General features: G+C 36.0%; 1 protein-coding gene across 8 annotated transcripts in view; it reads left to right on the top strand.

The window, feature by feature from the left end:
- The window catches only part of LOC148300557 (IQ motif and SEC7 domain-containing protein 3-like), a 111,541-nt gene that overhangs the window by 20,661 nt on the left and 69,885 nt on the right, over nt 1-20,995 (top strand). For 2 of the 8 annotated variants that reach the window (XM_088274619.1, XM_088274618.1), the window contains exon 2: nt 5,582-5,702. The exons of the other annotated variants lie outside the window; for them this stretch is intronic. The gene's annotated coding sequence lies outside the window, so the exon portion shown is untranslated. The remainder of the gene's footprint in view (nt 1-5,581; nt 5,703-20,995) is intronic. 8 annotated transcript variants of the gene reach the window in all.

Below are 20,995 nucleotides of genomic sequence, written 5' to 3'. Positions count from 1 at the left end.
ACGCGGGAGAGAATCTAATCCGAGACCTCCGGCTTGGTAGCAAACTGCAAACCACTTCACATAAAGACGGCTGCCTTTAAGCGTTTCTCAGTTTTAATTATGTGTATCACACCTACGGTACATTCTTGGGTTTTGACTGCATCCCTACAACCCTCCCCGTTTCTGCGTTGCCATTGGCGTATTTTACGACTGTCGGACCCCCTTACATCACATCCGAGAGCAGTGGATTACTTGTTCTCCGTTCCGCGAGTAAGCGATGCCTATTTCTCCGACTGCTCTTGCCCTATTTTATGGCCACTTAACATTGTGAACGGTGCTCTCCGTAATGTACGAGCCGCGTAACTTTATTTGTTACTACATATTACAAATTACAATCTACAAAACCGCACTGGGGACGGGATATTACATTAAAATATATTTTCTTTAGATTAAACATTGAGTAACACTCTCCTTATCATTCATCGTTCAGTTTGTGTAATACCACTTTAAAAAGTGAACGATAAGGAGAGTGTTATATTACCATACCACAAAGTTGACAATGCTTTTAATTTACAAAATATTAACTTTCAGTTTTTTTGCTATACCGCATTCTGTTCCCCCTTTAGATTTACGTAGATTAATTTTTGAAATTGAATTACTTGTATTGTTTTGGCTATACTATTGCATTTGGTTGATTGTTTATTTACGGACTGTTTTTGATTCAGCTATCATTCTTCCTTCAGGCGTTTCATGGTCGCCACGAATCAGAAATATTATCTAATTATTATTAGAATTGAATGTGTGTTAAGAAAGTTACGATCCAAATTCCTATAATTATAAATCGCTTAGAATAAACGAATTAAGCTGATGCAATAAGCTAATATGCATTTTTTATTTACAAATAGTTTCAAATTGATTGATGTCTACCCTGCAATTTACTTACTTAAGTATATTATATTCTATGCTCGTAATAGCTAATAATCATTTTGTTCTTATTCAACACTGTGAATGGACTGTGTATGGATTACATTATATTATTTATGACGTTGTGCTTGAGAAATATCCTCTATTTATTTTATTTCTCCGTTATATTTTTTATTTCAATTAATTTTACCGGTTTCATTTTCATAATACAAGTCAAATAGAATTATATTTTCAGATTTTTAGTAAAATATTATAAAATAGTTACGTACATTTTTACGGTTACTCGTGATAACGGATTGCGTTTTTGGGGTTAATCCGCGTATTAATGCATTCTACCGACATTTCGAACACCATTGCAGGGGCCGTCATCATATTTAGTGAAAGGAAAAAAGGAAATACCGCAAAATCATGATGTAATATATTTATAATATATTATTTAAAATAAAACAAATTAATTAAATCAAAGAGTCGGATCAGTAAGGATTGGCCCAAAAAAAATAAACCTTTATTTCATATTAGGAATTTCATATTCATAGGAAAAAATTCCTCCTCTCAAACTTCTTTATTTGCATTTTTTTTTTTTTATTCAAATTCTCATGTTAAAAATATAAGTATTTAAACATAAAATTTATAAAACAATTTTTCTAATAATATATGTTATTTCCAAACCATAATGGTTCTAGGAGATGAAAAGGGGTTAGCGAGTCGAGTCGCCTTGGTGAATTGCAAGCGCACGAGCGCAGTTTGCACTTGGCTGTACAGTGAACGTAGCCGTGTCTTGCACTCTCCGCCGAGTTGGATGCAGATAACCGGTTTCTTCACGACCGAACACGTAACAATGGTGACCGCACGTGACGCGGCACGAGCCGAATCACGCCATTGTCACACTTACTGACCAAAATCTCACCTGCCTTTTTTTGCCGTATTTACTGGAAGTTTCATTATTGATTTATTTTTACCTCGCTTGACACAATGTTTATTCTAGATTCACTAGCATTAGATCCTTTTCTTTTCCTGCGTCAGTGTACAGATCGGTAAAAAATTGGCCACTGTGGCTAAATTAAAGTACGAGCCCGCGTTTGTTCCTGTGATGAGATAACCATAAAAATGCGTTTTCACCCTTATAGTTTTTCTCTTTGTCCGCCTCCGTAGTGTAATGGTCAGCGCGCTCGGCTACCGTTCTGGAGGTCCTGGGTTCGATTCCCAGGGGGGGGGGTCTAATAAATATATCTGATTTTTCGCTCTAATATTTATTCAATATTACCCCGAAGCCGAGGGCCGATCACCTTTCCTTCATGTGTTAACGATCAAGATAACACTGCGTTTATATGATGCAGAGCTTTATGCACCTTTGGGGATGCGGATAAGGGTTCGACGACGAAATCGAAGTTTTTCTGGGTTCCATCTTATACTGGAGGTTGCGTGTCAACTATCATCAGGCCTATTTGGACTCTGAAACAGAGATGTGGTACTCTTTCCATACCAGTCCCTCGATTTCCTCAGTCAGTGCTAGTAACTTTTCCCTGAAAACAGACACCGACCGTACAGTACGGTTTTGTGTGTGAGCCTGCTCGCTCCCTGCGGACCAGGCCTGATCGAAGCAGAACTAAGCGAGTTATTCCTGTATCTGTAGGTGGCAATGGGAACTATGGTGTGCAGTCTGCGGGTGTCAATATCATACTCTGTGTCTGTTGTGCGGTGAAAATCATGATGTTGGGAACGTCTATACGGCGTGTACTCCGACACGGATATGTGCAGAGTGTCGTGTGTATTCTTCATTGTGCATTGTCCGCTGGGTGTCTAGCCTCCGTCTACAACGCGAGAAGGGGAGAGAGACTATAGGATGTAGTCTTGTATGTGTATACTTTTTTTCTTTTTATTTGATGGCTTTTCCCCCTTTATAATGTTTTTATTTATGCGACCAGGTTATTCCGACACAAGCATTAGTATGTATATCGATACCGATTTTTTTCGACGATTTTAATTCGACTTTATGAGATGGATTGCAATAAGGTAAACTATCTCCCTTTAACATCCATTGAATTGCACTAGTATACATTGTAGTTAACCTAGAGTTGTTCGTAGTAGTAAACTGCACAATAACAAGCCGCTCGACCACTCCGTGCATACAGTGTAGTAGTAGTAGTGTACATGATTTTAACTTTTCTTGGACAATTCGACTAAGGTGTCGCGGAGCGGCCACTCGAGTACTTTAAAGTAATTCTTGTTCGTTGCTTGGTTTCCATTTCGGTTCAGACAGGTTAGTCATGCATTTTGTCCGATTGATCGCTTGGTCCATTGCATCTACACGAAGCAGCCTACCTCAACGCACTGCTACATACGCAGTTGTCTATATACGAGAGTTTATGTTTAGTTTGTGTTTTTTTATCACACAAAACGTACACAAATACTCTCCTATCTACCCTAGCCACTCGTCACCCCCCACGACCCAATACCACTCCATATAGGACGATACTAGCACGCGACTAGGGCCAGATATTTGTTGGAAAAAATAATATATTTCTACTTATGATCAACCTTCTTTCGCATGATAAATCGGCAGAGATTTGATCTATGCCGCTTTATGTCTTCACCGAGAAAAATAATTTGTTTAATTGTTCTTAATGATTTTATAATATGAGGTGGGAAATCCGGATGTTTGTCTCAACGATAACCCGCAATTGGCTGAATCTAGTGTAGAATTTGCACAGCACCTTCCGCCTGTTTTTTAGATCGGCGAAGCTATTTTAACTTCTTTGAAGCTAATTTAAAAGTCTTTATCCCGAGATATAGACATTTAAAATCTATTCAATTATTGTTAGCAGCGCGCGAAACTTTTAAACCGCCTTAAGGTATTTTTTTCCCAAAAAAAATATTTGGTATCGAAAATTGAATTATCCTCCTCGATATTTTGTCACCTACTACGAAATGGCTTTCGATAAAACTTTCGATTAAAAATACACAAAGGTTCTTTCAGGAAGAGTTTATATAAAACAGTCATTGAGCTCGCTATTTGATATTAATCTAGACTTCGTATTTTAGCCCTAACGGAGTGTTTTTATTCATACGCTTTGATGCACCTCCCTCCCGATGATTGGCGAAAAATTGGACTTTCAATATCGAGTAAGTAATAAGTATTTGAGGGGCTGGGGGAGCTCTCCTTTCTGCTGGCGCACTTAATGTCTTCTTAATCAAACTTGGATTCCCGTCGTACGGAAACTTGAAAATTTGATCTCTCGGTGAGTGTTTTCCCTGTTGAAAAATTCGCCTTTATTTAGATCTTTTTTATTGCTAACCGGCTTACCCAAAAGGATATTATCTGATTTTGAACAAACTACAAATATTTTCTTGTATTTTTATCTACTACTACTACCATCACGCCGTTTCCCCGCAAGGGTAGGCAGAGAGGATGGAACGCCACACTCTTCTGTCCTGACATACACTCCTCGCCTCCTTCACATCCATACATCTAGTCACACATGCCCTCCGATTACGCAGACTTTTGACACCGCCAGATTTTAGGTTCTGATTGATCTGATCGTGCCAAGTCTTTTTCTTATTCGTATTTTTATCAATTTTCTTTTATGGAGTTTATGAAATTACACACTTGTTCGAGAGCACATGCAAATCTAATAGATTGACTATGATTATGATTACATTTTTCTTCCTTTCTTCAAACCCTTATCCGCACCCGATGGTGCATAGGGCACTGTGTTTTATAAACTCAGTGTTATGTTGATTGTTAACACATGAAGGAGAGGTGATCCGCCCCCCGCTTCAGGTAACGGTCCAGGGTAATATTGAATAAATATTAAAATGATATAATCACTAGTATTTATTTTCCCCCCTAGGAATCGAACCCGGGACCTCCAGTACGGTAGCTGAACGTGCTGACCATTGCACTACGGAGGCGGACTTTTTTTTTTTTTTTACTTATTTCATAATACTTTAAAATATTTCAATATTTCACAATATTTCAACATACTTCGCGGTCGATTGTTTTTAGTAACACGTTTTCGAAATACATAGGAAACTAGCTTATAACACTCACTAGTTTCTTTACAACTAATATAATTTTCCGCGCATTATCTTTGTGAAATTATTTCTCTCGAGTTCCTCGCATAAGGGCTCCGTAAAATCGTAATGCACTTTCCGAGGGGCGGAGAGGAGACGAGACCTTTACAAGGAAAGAGGGAAATTAATTGCACCCTCGGGCGGACGCGCAGCGAGGGATGGAGCGCGAGGCGGGCGCACCTTTCCACACTCCTAGTGCTTACTGCAGTCAGACGAGGAAAGTGGTTTGTCAGTACGAGATTTCAGCGTTTTTAGCCGCTGAAAACCTCGTAGCCATACTGATAAGGTTTGGCAATGGTGCATGACATTCCATAACATTCGTTTGGTCGAACATTTGGAATAGACGACACCTTGCAAGCTTTAATATATATTCCTTTTCTTTTTGTACCGCTCCACGCTAGTCTTTGGCGATCATGACAATTTTTATTTTTAATATTTTTAAATTTAAAAACATAAACGTTAAATATAACCGCTAATGTATGGTAAGGAAATCAGAAGATCATAAAAATTCGTAATTATAAGAATGCGCTAAGTTCGTATTATTTTTGTCGCAACTCAACGTTTCATTTTTATTTTTAATAAATATAAATGTTTCAATTTTCAGGTAAGAGAGTAAGCGGCTCGTGTCTGAAAATACTAATCAAGCCGTCACGGAGTGGGATCGAACCTAGAAACGCTGAATCACAGTCCGCGACACTAACCACGTGACAATTACTCGCCTCAAGGTTTGGTTTTGATCTTGTAAAATAAAAAATAAATCTGTTTTCAAGTTGTGACGCATAGACGTAGGTAGAATGTGAAAGAGTAATATTTATAGCGCAAATTATATCGGGAGTAGAAGCCGAGGACGTCCTCGTGACTGACCGTGTCAAAAGGAATATTTCACTATTTATCGTCTATCATATATATGATTATGTCACTAACGGAAACTATTACTTTTCTCATTAATTAAATTTATGAGCATATATCAGATGAACAAATAAAAATAATTTCTTGTTGCATTTGCAAGGTAATCCTCGATTTTATCCCAAATAGCGTTTGACGTGGTGATATGTTTATTTAGACCTGTACGGGGGTTGAATTCTCAAGTAAGAAAACATACGTAGCCATAGTTACCCTGTAATAGCTATTATCCCAATGTGAACAAAATTTACAGAAGGAACCGAAAACTGTTCTTTAGTTACTTTTAATTTGTTTTGGTTGATTTATAATAAGGCTACAATTTAGTACTGCGGGTGGCATATTAATATTAAATATATCCTGGTCATAATTCGCGTGGATTCTCTTAATTATTCAGTGTGTTTTCGCTCGACACTATCTACCCCTTCTTTACTACAGTGCCCTAGGCATCATCACGTGTAGCTAAGGTAAAAATAATAAGAATAAAACTGTAATAGGTGTAGAACTATAAAGCTCAATCTGAATACCGTGTTGATTTTTTACCGAGGTAAAACAGGTGTTTACGGCTGGTTTCAAGTCAGAATAATACATGTGGTAGGCAATATTCCTACTGGAAGAGTCGTGTTACTTCACGATTCGCTCTAGTAAAAATCAATTTGCCCAAATAACGCACCTCGTATAAATCTCTAACGGGTCCGTTTTTACATCGCGGTTTTTTCTTCCGTCTTACAAGATCTAATAAAAATACTTGTTTGTACGACTTTGAAGTTATTATTCTTATTTTTGGTCTCGTTTGTTTTTGAAACAATAATCACAACATTTTTATATATTTCTATTGTTTTATTGTCTATCGAAACCCTTTTCGCACTCGAGACAATGAACCAATCATAAAATATCTATTTTAATTTAAGTTTTACTTAGTAAATACCACTATTTCCTAAAATCTACTGTAACACGTGTTTCGATGCATTCCGCATCATTTTCAAACACCGTATATTACGGTGATTGAAGATGATTTTTGAATGATAGTATTCCTATACCTATTTTGACATTTAGGGAGATGTTCGTCTACCGACTGTGAATACAGTAGTAAACTGTCAATTAATCGATTTTACACAGACTAAAATGTCCGCATCTGATCAATGATCTAAGAAAAACTGACTTATGTGCGAGATCGAGCTTTTTTATTGGCACGCGTTGTGGTTTTTGGTTTTATGGAATCGTTAATTTAAATATTATCATAATTAAATTCTTCGGTTGTTTATGCTTCTTTAAACCATTATATTATTTTATTTATTATTTTTTATGGTTCTTAATTCACTGTTTAGGTTATAAAATTTCCATTGATTCCAGCGTTAATCGCGTGCAGCCAGTTATATGGCCGCAACCACAAAAATTAACAGTACAACGTAAAACGTAAATATTTTTTTATTAAATTAGCATAGTGTAATCTGGGTCGAAGCATTTCGACAGTAGATTCAACAGAAGACTTAAGACATGCTTATTTGAAGATTGTATAAGTTGATTTTTTTAAATCATTTTGCTTATATTGTGTTCAGTACAAAAGTATTAATTTCAATGCATATGTAACTACAAATGTATACTTGAAAAATGTACACAATAGTGGGAAAACCCTATGATTACAACGGGAGAAATATGAATATTCCTGAAACGTGACTCGTTAATGTGGGAGACGTCGATATCTTTGATACCAGTTTAGTAAAGCAATTTCTATCCCAATCGGCATCCCTATTGGCAGGTTGGTTTTGCACTCTGGGAAATAAATACCCGTGACGCAATTATCAGAATTATAGACACTAATTTACTCCATATAGCTCAGTTGATAGGAATATCGTGAATCGAGCATAAGACATAAATATACGCGTCTCTCCTCTTCTGCGAATTGTAGCCAAGCATGCTTACGGTGAATTCTTTAAATTTGAAAAAACAATAGAAATTTAATAATACAGTAATCTCTTGATTACCCGGGATCGCACTTACCGGACTGTAGCAAGGTAGGCTTCGACAGGAAAAAACGATTAGGTTCTTTTATCTGAGATATTTTAACATTAAAAAAAGGCATGGCTAGGGTTAGGTTGGAAACTAATGTTGAAATTTTGGCCCCGTTACAAAGGGCGCGCGCCTAAAACCCGAGGTAGGTACCTACCGGAACTCCCGCGCTTAAGCGGGTGTTGCAACCCGCCAGTGTCGTGTCGGGGATGTTTGGGAAATACTGACTCCCCCGCGGCGGGATAGGTACCTACGGGCAGCAGGCTGCAGCACCTACCCGCCGAGGGGTGAGTAAGCCCTTGCTGGGGTGGTGACTCACTACGATGACTGTACTCAAATTCGTGCACCTGATTCATTCGGTATTGGATAGAATAATCGGAACTTCGGAGAAGATAAGGTATATTTCTCTATTTCTCGTGAGAATTGGATTTTTCTTGCACACTTGGGACAGTACCACTCCATGCATTACCATCCTGTGTCTTCGGATTTTCTTCTGGAATCGGGTATCCAGTAGTGGATATTATCGTATCACTCCTAATATTAAGAGCTTTTCCTCGTGACTTACTTCCCTTACGTCTCCCAACACGGTCTTCTGAGTCTTCGTTTGCTAATATTTCACCAATGTTAAAATACCTAATTATCTCCATGTGTCGAATTACAACGATTGAATGACAGCCAAGAAAGTAGAGAGCGCATTAAATTCAACAAAAAATCTTAAAGGGGGCCATATCTTAAAATAATAGCATCGTTTCATCTATCCGAATAACAAAAAATGACCTTCTTCATGCACGTAAAAAGTCATGAAATGAACATAGAATTACGGTAACATTTCGTGTTAAATTTGCATCGATCATCTAAATAACAAGCACTGATATGGGCCTATTATCAAAGCCTTTTGATGAAGTTAATAATACAATACCTACATACAAAAAGCTATTAAGCCCCTCCTCTCTTGGCGTATTGCCTAAAATATTTTTACGTAGTAAATTCAGCAATGTTCTGGGACCAACAGCACTGACTTATCTTTATTTCCATTACGCACTAAATTAACGTAGGTTTAAACCCTCTTTAAAATTTTAACAGATTCAAACTGATTTTCTGACTGGTGAATTGGCTAAAATTATAGTAATAATACTAACTTTTATTTCTTTACTACTTCTATTAGCTATTACTATGTTATTACTGCTTCACTTTTAGGCAATAGCACTTTCATTTTTCATCCGCCTGATAGCGTCATCAATAATTCGACCCCTCCTACTTATAATATCGTAAGCGATAAATCGAGAGTTTTTTGTACGCATTTCGTATTTTTTCATTATATCTTTAGTTCCAACTAATAAAATATGTGTATGGATTTTTTTCTTACACACAAAACTCGGTACAAATTTACCGGATTAAATGTGTTTAAATCCTTCTCCTATGAAATTTAGTGGCTCGCGGTAGTATACGTTAAGGGGTCGAATTGTTTCTCCCATATGTCATCCAAGATTAGCTGCGCCTGAAAACAGGCGACATATTACAGTTAAGATTTAATACAGCGGCGGGGCCGAATTAGCTTTCGAGAATAGAGCCATTGCGAGTTTCTGCGCCTGCGGTTCGGGTGCCCCGCTAGACACCGTTTTCCTTTCTCCTTCGAGTTATTAACTTTAGATTAGTGCCGCGTGCGACAAGGCACTCCGGATTATTGCGGAATTTCTTTTGTTTAGCGGGTTAATTTGCTAGAAATCGTAAATTATTGTTTTAGTTAGTGAATACTAAATCTCGGGCCATTGACTAGCCAATCAGATCACATCACTGGATACTCCAGCTGTAACATCGATGGATTTCTCTCCATATTATGATCGTCGTCATAAATATCAGTACTGAAGTCTTTTGGTGCGGTAACAACTTGTAACGTTTTCTGTCCAAATTCAAGTTTTGAGGTTTTGTATTCCGTGGACACTCGTCCTGCCTCGTCTATAAGCTGATTCACAATCGCCGTAGTCTACCTCTTCCTCCCCTTTGCTCTATTTCCCCCTCAATAATACTAGTGATAAGTTGTCGTGTCGAAGGGTATGCCCTATCGTCTTCATATCTCTGTTTTCTATAGTCTCCGATAAACTTTGTTTTTCCACAATATTTTAAATGTGTAAATATTTATTCACAAATATTGTATTCCCCCCAAATACACACATTGTATAAAGTGTGTAAAATATATTTTTTTACTTAGACCAGTTAATTAAAGAGCGTTAAAAGTATACTACCTTAAAAGTATTATCGATGCATCGGTCAAGATAAAATACCTCTATATAATTTTTTTTTACAAAAATGTTAGTAATATTAGTAAATAACCACTAGTAAACATTTTTGTAAAAGAAAAAGTAAAAATGACTAACCGCAAAGTAAATGTTTTAAATATTAACAACATTGGGAAAATACCTTTTAGCTCAGTTTGATAGATCACAGCAGATTGACCCGGGTTCAGTGTATTGAAACTTTAATAAGTGTGTTTTACACCAACAATACACCAACAATATTTCCAGTCGTGTTTATTGATAATTAAGGTGTGTGTACAGAAGTAAATGCAATTATGAAATATTGAGAGAGCGACCAAGAGGCTTTAATGTTATCTGCATGAAATTGTTGAATATTTGGCGTTCGTCTTCTCGACCCACTTGTTAGCTTAGCTCGATCGATAACAAATTAATGATGTTTTCATAATAGCGATTATAGGCGTTCATATTGTTATGCTAATTGGAAAGGCCTTTTAGTGTAATGGATTAACCGTTTACTTCCTGGTGGCGAGGTCGCAGATTCAATGCCGATTGTCACTGTTACTTAATCGATCTATTTTGTGGTTAAAATATAGGTTTAATTGGATTTTGCGCCCTTTTATCGTAGGTGAAGAGAATATGGATGTCTGAGTATTTACAGGGCTTATGACAGGTCATAAGCTCTATAGATACCCAGACTTCCATTTTCTTCTTCATCTTTATTGAGATGTCGAAAAAATGTAAACAGTATTTGAATAATTTATTATTAGATTAAAACCAATATTTTTAGCTTTTCCACTTTTTTTATTTGACCAGCGACCGAGTTTCGTCGTTACCGACATCATCAGACTGGTGAGAGGCTACACCAGTCTGATGATGTCGGTAACGACGAAACCCGGTCGCTGGTCAAATAAAAAAAGTGGAAAAGCTAAAAATATTGCTTTTAATCTAATAATAAATTAAAAATGCAATTCCATCACGAAGTGTCAGTGGATAATATAAATCTAGTATTTGAATACACTTAAAATGTTGTGAAATAATTTATAATTGTGACAGGTGTTTCGCCTTGCAAGGACAATACAAAATAAATACGATAAAAAATATATGTATATACAATAGAATAGTATAATATTAGTTTCTTTGATTCCTAACCAATATTCAATGATTTTTAATTTTAATTCTCAAAATAGATCGAACATTGATAGTCATCATGATAAAATGCATTAATAATAACATATAACTGATCCCATCAGCTGACTGTCAAATAACAGATAAAACACATCTTCGATGTGTTTGAAAAAAAAAAGTAGTATGAAATAGTAGTCGGTAAGCAATTTGAATTAGTGTCCGTGGTAAGCCTGCGATTGTCAGTGTACTGTTAGCTATTACTAGGCGTTTCCTTCCAGTCGACCGACGCGATCTTGTGAACGGATGGAGTCAAGTGTAAACCTACTTTACTAACGTATGCTTCCCGGATATTTTGCACGTTTTCTGTCACATAACTTCACATTATCACTATCTATCTATCAAAATTGGTGGCGCCCATATTTAGTGGGAACCCAAATTCAATCCAATAACTTCACAATGTCACTTCACTAAAGATCTCTAAAGAAGAAAAATATATATCTGTGTTATTTTACGATTGTGATCAATCACCAAAGAAATATCAAAAACCGGTAAATTAACATATTAACATTTAATACTACTACTACCATCACCCCGTTTACTCACAAGGGTAGGCAGAGAGGATGGAACGCCACGCTCTCCTGTCCCGACATACACTCCTCGCCTCCTTCACATCCACACATCTAGTCATACATGTCCTCCGATTACGCAGACTTTTGGCACCACCAGATTTTAGGTTCTGATTGATCTGACAGTGCAAAGTATTTTTCGGAACTCCTCGTTCTGTTCTCCCGCTCACATTCGTCACATATATTTTCTTAGATTTCGTACACTCACTCATGATTTACGCCTGATATTTGGTTTGAACTGAAAATCTTACAAGCTATTTTTTGCTTCTTCTTAAGAACATTTCGCAACCGTCAATATTACAATATCTTGTTTTATTATCAAATTGTATTAATCAGATCGATGCAATCTTATCTGTTAGGCCGCAGATACGAAAAAAAATCATTCGTTTTGTCGCGCTGTCGATAGTTGTTCAAGGGTAAATTCTATTGCTAAATGCTGCCACTATTACGCTTATGCATACAATTATTAAAATTACTCTTTAAGATTTAAAAAAATATATACTTACTTATGTATTTTACGATTGGTCTCAGTGTACTGTTATACGAATCATTATTCAACTCGGCTTATCGTGCAAAAATAGATCGATAGAGTTAACGAGAATTCTATTTTTAACCGTACTTAACTTTTGATAACGTTACCTTATCGGAAGTTTATTTTATTTTTAACGAAGGGTGTTTGGTCAAACAAAATGGGAAATTAAATAAGTAAAAAGACGATTTTCTCTGTGTATTTTTTATTCCTATTCGCACCCAAATTATGCATAGGATACCGCTTCTCATCGACGCGATATTTACTTGATTATTCATCATAAATTATCAACGCCAAGGTTTGGAGCGGAATATATTTGATGAAACGCAGATGATAAAAGTGTAAAAGGACAGCGTGAAGAACATTACTACTGTATGGGAAAGGAAACAGAAAAATAAACATGAAGTAATAGTTGGGGTATTAATTGCTTTTGTAACTGTAGACTGCCAATATGTAAAAGTCCCTCAAATTATATTTTATCGACAAACTGATCGTTTCGCTTTATTAGTATAACTTTGAATCATTTATACGCCACGCTTCGTAAAATGGATGCCTGATAATTCCCTACATTTACTGACATTCCTAACTTGTGGGATTCCCCGAATTCGTTAGCGAAAAGCTGTATAATCCCAGCGGTTTTGGCACGAGGTTTGACTTTTCTGAGCTGGTCTCTATAGCCACTCCGTATTGCAACTTGGCCTGGGTGCCTGCTGCATCCACCGTGCAGTCCGGACCTTGCACTTTCTCGACCCGATGTTTGATCTTCGCAGAACTCTCTGGTTGGTTTAAATTTTCCAAATTTGAACTCCTGCCAAAATTATTTAGTTATATGATCGCTAATAAGTTCCAGGAATTCTACAAGAGACGACTGTTTCTCCAGTTAAGTAATGCGCGCAAGATATTTTTTCGTTGCTTAAAAACAAAGAGTATTACCGTTTTATTTGACGTTGTGCTACCATTTAATTGTATACTTATAGTCTTATAAGTCTATTTTATTATTATTTACGTAACATATCGAATTATCTATTGAAACACCCGGTGGTTTATAGCCAATATTACAAAACAATATGCGTCAATATTCAATAATCGACATATAGAAAAATGGGGTCTTTTCACATTTTTTAAATATTATAATTGAAAATGAAGAAAAAAATTACGATTGGTTATGGTTATTTTTACGGTAAAATAAATTTCTTAACTCGTCTGTATGAATATTTTGAACTACCTATAAAAACATACTCTCGCGCATTACGATATCTGTGACATTGCTGTCGTCGTGTAGTCACAATATTGCATACGGTTGTGCATACCAGTAGATATGCGCTCGCTTTTGTGGAAATAGCTAACGACAAGCTATTTCGTATTTCTTTATTTTTTCAACAGAAAATTATGATTGAAATCATGATTTCCACACACGTAACAGTAACATCATTACAATCGTAAAGATACCTTTTTTAAAAATATTTAATACATTTAAAACAGTATCCCTGATTTATGAAAATGCCGTATGTATTATTATCATCTTTCCGTTTAGGTCAACATTGAGAGTAGTATCTGGCTAGGTGGCTGGCACCATCAACACTCAGTGCATTTATGTGGATTTTACAGCCATTGTAATGGTACTTGCGTAATGGAAACTCAATAATGCTGAGTGCATTGTGCATTCCTATTCGGCGCAGTAACACATATGTTACACAGTGTATACACATAAATACATTATTTAATACTGACCCCCGGATGTTCAACCATTATCCTCTCGGCTGTGTTCGGCGATTTTCCATTTCCAATATTTGAAATATCAAAAAAAAAGTTTTCTTTTTAAATTTAAAGCATTGAGCAATTTACGACTTCGCTTTGCCGTAGTACGAAAGAGATTGCTTTTTGAAATTTAAAACTTTGGAGCCAGAAATAAAGAGGAAAAAACACATTAGTATCAAATAGGAGTGCATATCTACAATTTGATTATTCTAGTAATTAGCGCTTTTGTCCATTTACTAGTCATTCCCAGAATATTACATATATGTACAACAAATATACAGAGCAATTGATTTATTTTCTTTAAATTTCATTAAATACTACGCACTGAACGATTTCACCTGTGTACATAATTTCATGTACATACAACAATATTGTATATTAAATCGAACTGTATTCAATCCTACAATATGTATTTGCATTACTCTAATAAAAAAGTGACAGATGCATATATATTTTTACCTTTTTCGACAACAATTAAAAAATATTATTAGCTCTAGTTTATCAAAGTAAATAATTTTATTTGGGGGACGGAATGTAATATTTTCAAATTATAATACGCGCGTAAATTGTAAATTATTTACGATTGAACATGCGATAGATATTGACTTGGCCGGATATTGAATAGCCGTCCAATTTTATGGGCAAATAACAGGCTTTCCTCCAGTATGGATTCAGTGCGAAAATATATTTTTGTCTAGGAGTGTTGTTAGTCAATAATTTCTATAAATATTCTATTTTTTTCTCTCAGACATGCACGTAAAATAATGATTGAAGTACGATGAAACCGATTGAAAAGTCGAACGCTGTCAGACTTAGAAACCGACAAAGGTAAGTGGCGTCAAGTTCATTTAAAATCTCTTAAATACATGTTAGAAATCGATGCAATAATTGTTCTTATGTGGTGGATAGATAGTACATGGACGTCGCACGTCGAAAAATAGAATTAACATTCTTTTGTCCGTTTTTAGGAACTTCTATGGCTTATCCTGTTGGGGTCACAAATCACTCCATTGCTTGATACATTATCTGGTTTACGAACCATATGTTGTTGTTTTTTTTATTAATATTCTAATGAAACAACAGAATATTTAAAAACTTCAATCAATATATATGCATATAGGAAGGGCGTGTCCTGTCTCCTGTCACATCACTTCCTGCTTTCAGTCCACTGTCTAACGGTAGATAGATAGATATTGTTTGTTTACCTGTATAATGGCTATATTCACAATATATTGTAAAGACTGTAACTCTTAATACGTCTATATTTCATAATTTTGTAGGGAAAATTTCCTGGTCGCTATTGTTTTTTTATACGGCAAAGTCCAAAGGGTAAAAACAGTTTTGCCTTAAAAAATAGCAAAACGATATATGTTTTACATTGGCAGAGATACCTTAATCTATTTCTCTACATTTGAGCATTTATCATTGTTAAGGCGATTGAAACGCTGTTACCATTGCTGTTGTGCTTTGAAATTCCGTTTAATGGTCGTCTCTACTTATTCATTCAATCTGCACTTTGACAAGTTACAGTAATTCGCCATTAGTCTTTTTCCATAAAATGTTTTTCTTCCTGGAGCTCTAAGACAAAAAAGGTTTTTTTTCGAATTTGATGCATCGACCAACTTGTATTGATTCTCGCTTTTCTCGTTTATTGTAGTAGAATTTGTCATATTTTTTATCTTTTAGGTCGTGAACCGTGGCCTTTTTCGGCCCTATCTATCGGCTAACTCTCTCCTTATTGAGAACAATGAATATTTGTCGCCCATTACAGGAAACTCGACATTGAAGTTTAATGTTGTTTTCATAATCCTATTATGATAAGTCAATATTGCACTTCTTTTCGAGGGGATTGCGTTCGACCGGTCGTCGCGTATTGATTAATTGATTTTTTTACTAATACAGATTGTATAGTGTTGACAATATCGAATCTCGAAGTCCTCAGTTCGACTCATACAATACAAATGGATACAATTTCGAGCACTTTAAATTGCCAAATATGCCCTTTTTACTCGTATATTCGCCATTCTCCTACAGGGTGGGGATGGACCCTGAATCAAGAGCTATTCCGTAAAATCGAGATCGTCGACATTTGGGTTCACAGATGCATCCTCAAAACTTAGAGGTGGAATGAGCCACAAGTATTGAAATCTTCCAGCGTGTTAAAGGAACAGGAAGTTCTTCGCAGCAGTTCAAAATACAGAATTGTAATATCACGGATATATAATATTATAGGAGGACCAAAATATAAAATCAATCAACTCATCATCCAGGAGCATTACATGGAAGGCGGACCATAGGATGACCCCGTATATCAGCTTGAAAATTGGTCGAATTTTTAAATATAAGCCATTTTAAAACTATCCTTCAACAAGTAAACGTGTATTTTTAATTCTGATGTATGCGAGCAGTTGCGAAGTTTCATAATTTTTGTATGAACATAAATCTCAATTTCGGTGGTTCGCTGAAGAAAATGTAACAATTTATTACAACTTTCTTCATTTTTTCCAACGAACGTTAACTTATTTAATTTAATTTGTGTTAAAGTTAAGACAAAAAATAACAATTTCAGTTATTTAAAGTTACTTTCTTGTTACAGTTACTTTTACTTTGTCCATTCAATACTCGTTATTGTATACTAAGTTGTGGCACGGTCTTGTAATACGAGCACTTTGGAAGTTTTTATCCTCTTGAGCGACACTTTAATTCGCCTTTTCTCTCGTAAAAACAATCCTAAGGCAGAAATACTTTCACCAATCTCGCCAGAGTAATAAGTAAGAACAGACCAAGCAAACTTAACTAGCGGTTACTTCGTCTCTACAAATTATTCTTCATAACCTAGGTAGAGCGTATGGTCACCGCAAGTCGTGAAAATGTCCAGTAGAGCAGTAGATTGTAATAAAATACCATAAATCTTCTTAGACGTTCGCCATCGAAGAATACCAACATCGCCGCGGATAGTTGACTGACTTGTGGCGCCTACCCTAGTACGTGAAAAATTCTCGATCGGTACTTTTAATATTAGTCTATTCGCGTTAGAGGTTAACCGGAAAAATAGGGTGAGAGAACCCTCTCAACTTATAAGTACTCTGCAGGCACATCCTTGTTTATGAAAAATATACCAGTCATCATATTGAGAGGCCTACCCGCAGAGTGTCAAATTCTAACCAGTCGTTTCAAAGACTTAAATACAGTCAATAGACTTGGTAAGTCACGTTTACGTTTCCATTATATTGCACCTTGTATGTACGAGTATATAATGCAGAATAACGCTGTTATGCAGCGCTGAAACTCAATTGCCATCAGCGCTCTTCGACGGATACGTGTCATACATGTACGATACACAGGATGTGTCCCAATTTCTTCTAACTTCTTTTTAGGATCCTGGGCTCGTCCCTGGGAACTTCTAATGAAGTAATCGTCCTTGTCCTGTCTTGAAAACTGTCCATAACCCTCATATGGGAACATTTAGACAAAATATGGTCTGTTAGCAAAATGATAAATCCGAATCGAGCCGCTTTTCCCAAGCCGCCAAGTGTCGGTAAGAAAATGGAAGTGTGACAACTTTCATGTGACAATTTGTCATAATTCCGACAGCTGTATGCTCTATTTCTAATAAATTTCGTTTATGGGCTTTATTACTCTGTCAACCTCGCTTCGTGTCTCATCCACTGTCGCTAGAAGTGTGTGGGAGGAAACGAGACAGCACGTGATATACACTCGCGGCCATATACTTATTAATAATTATATTTTTTTATAATTAAAAAAAGCATCTGGTTTTACCTTGCTATTTCAAATGTATTGATAACCCCAAAAATGATTAAGTAATTATAAGTATTCTTATTTATTTGATATAAAAGATTGTTTAGCTCCAAGTTCCACATACTCGACTAAGTACTCTTTTTTTTAAGGAGAAATATTTGTGTTTTTATTATTTACACAAATATTTCAATTTCATACTATTTCTGTGAGCCTAAGCGGCTCACTATTAAAAATAGGTATCAAATTGTGGTAGAGTAGGTTCGAACCGAGAAACTCTGACTTAAGAGTCCGCGACACTAACCACGGGACCACAGCCCGATTAAAAATATATACTTATGGTGCTTTTTTTTTACTCTTTCTGTTTAATAATCTGTAATCCTGTACTGACTGTATTTAACGTTATAACAGTGGGTAATCCCGGATGTTTGTTTGAAAGGTTTCCCAGAATTTGTCCGGCATTGTATGGAGACCTATTTATCATTACCTTTGTAAGTTCTAAGAAAGAGACCGCTAATGGATTTTTCGAGATTTTCGGTACGTTAAGTTGAAGAAAAGCATCTTAATCAATTTCTTGTCTAAACCGGCATAATGTATGTTTTGCAATATTATGCAAATTCATGTAAACAGCATAAACACGTTGATATATTTTGCTCCTGATATTGTTTTTTTTTGTTCAGTCTGCAATTCAACACAATGAATTACTGCTAGTATTAAACCGCTTACCTATTTTTTCTACCAGTTTCGTGACGCAACTGTGTCTGCGTCGGGACAACCAATTCGGCCCAAATAAACTTATTGTTGGCTTGTGGTATTATTTGTCAAATTGATAATTTCAAAATATAATTATTTTCGTACAATGCGACATATTTTATAGTGTTGGACATTTACGTATTAGGTGTCCATGTACGTAGTTACGTTTCACATGTACGACTGCTCAACGTGAAGCAACCTTAGCGACAATTTCCCCTAATAATTATGCCGACCACTTGTTATGCTAATCGCGACGTAAACATACATTATTTTAGTATAATAATATGTTATGCGGTGGTGTTATATGTCCCTCAATGCTGAACGGTAATCTCTCGTTCGTATAGTAGATAGGTATACCAATTACACCCACAATACTTCTTCGGAAAATGAATAGAATATTGGTAGTCTACTTCTAGTGCCATGCCCGTTTTTAGGCGTTGGCGTTCTTCATAAATACCGGATCCTTTCGTTGGCTACTTGGAAGAGCTGCTCTGCCCCGAAACCCTTCCAGCTTCTGATGTTTCGCAGATATAACACCCTTCTTCTTACTACTCCTCGCCTTGTATACTTTTAACCATGTAACATATAGTAGGCAAAGTTTTGAACGGATTAAGTTTTTCATTTTTTGATAGAGACCACGAGTTCTCGATCTTTGTGATTCACGTTTTTCGGTCAGATGTAAAGGGTTTTGTGTGCCACCAAGATTCTTCACACCATACACTGAAGGCATCGAGGACTTTGCTAAGCGGGACACACTCAGGCTCCTCGAGCTGCGTAGTCGGTATTCGGTATCATTTTCGGTTGCACCAAATAGGATTTTTGCATTAAAACCGAGGATAACACCGATTGCGGCTACTCCAAACCGCCCGTGTGTTTCTGGACTTACTTTATGTTATGCAATATACTTTGTTGTCAAGTGTTTAACATTGCGATCACACAATCATTGATTTATAATTAGGAAAGTGCGCGGCTGGTGTACATACGTGTCCGCCAGTTGTGGCTGGCACTAGAAATCCTCCTGCTTTCTCCAAGTTATCTTTACGTTGTGTAACGTCCAAAAGACATTTTGGACTATTGTCATGCACGACGTGTTCGGGTATAAATGGAAACGTTACGTTTATCTGGACTTGTATGGATTACGAAAGTCGACTTTAGATTTATGGCACAAAAAATCTTTCTCGTACATTATTCAATATTTACGTTCCAATTCAATAATGATTCGTTTGTTGAAAGAATGTCGAGTTTGTTTTTCATTCGGGTTTGATTTTAAATGGCGAGGCAATAAATGAGAGTTTTTCCAAAAAATCCCTATTCGACCTATGTTTCTATTTGAAAATAGATCTCTAATTTATCTCCCGTTTTGCCAAAATATGTCAAATGATTGACATTGCCGAATTATTATTTTCGTACTTTTACGTAGCTTCAATTTTTGGTTTCCTGTTGTCCATCATTTTAGTAAAAAATATTAAATTTTTATGAAGATTTTTATATAATTGCCAAAATAACATATTTATGTTATGTATTTTATAAAGTAAATATTAGATAAAAAAAATGTTAATGACAGTGAGTCGGAGAGGTAATCAATTAATTGGCGAAAAAGTTGTCAGAAATATTCCAAATATCAACTAGTTTTTTTTGGATATAAACTATTTATCCGTATCAGCCTACTGTCCTTGGTAAAAAATCTACTTTCGTTTATCTGCATAACAGGAAGGTAACACGATCCTCTTACGCTTTAGATATCTTGATATTGATCCAGGCGGGAATCAAACGCGGGCCAAAAAGTTATTTTATATATGTATATTAAAAATACTTACATTTATGACGTAATTGTTTACTTTTTTAGATATCCAACTATAAAACTAGCGTTAGATGAACGATTCCCAACGGATTCTTGAATTTTTTTCCCTTTTTTGTTATAATTTTCTCATAATTTTTATTTCGTATCTCTGTGTTGCGTTTAGTATCAGCTGTATGTATATTTATTTGAATATTTACGATAATCCCACCGTGATTAAAACACAGAATCTTCTTGGTGGTACGCAAACGTACTACCAACACACTTCGAATCAAAAACCTGCATGGCAACTTGTATTATTCATTTATTATCAGTGTTGGTTATTCACGGACCATTTGTTGACTCCGTTGCATGCAGTATCACAGCTGGTCGGACGCTGGTTCAACCTTGGCATATGGCATTAGTCACCAAGTGTGAAGTGTTTAAACCATTATGGAAGAAGCCTCAACATCTTGTGTATTTATTTAATAATTTTATTGTATTATTTCATCATTAAGGCGGCCTTCGC

This window comes from Brachycentrus maculatus, unplaced genomic scaffold, assembly GCF_059751285.1.
Source record: "Brachycentrus maculatus isolate JH-2025_06_01 unplaced genomic scaffold, ASM5975128v1 h1tg000693l, whole genome shotgun sequence".
NCBI classification, from domain to species: Eukaryota; Metazoa; Arthropoda; class Insecta; order Trichoptera; family Brachycentridae; genus Brachycentrus; species Brachycentrus maculatus.
The sequence above is the reverse complement of the archived record's forward strand: the minus strand, read 5'-3'. Positions and strand labels throughout refer to the sequence as shown.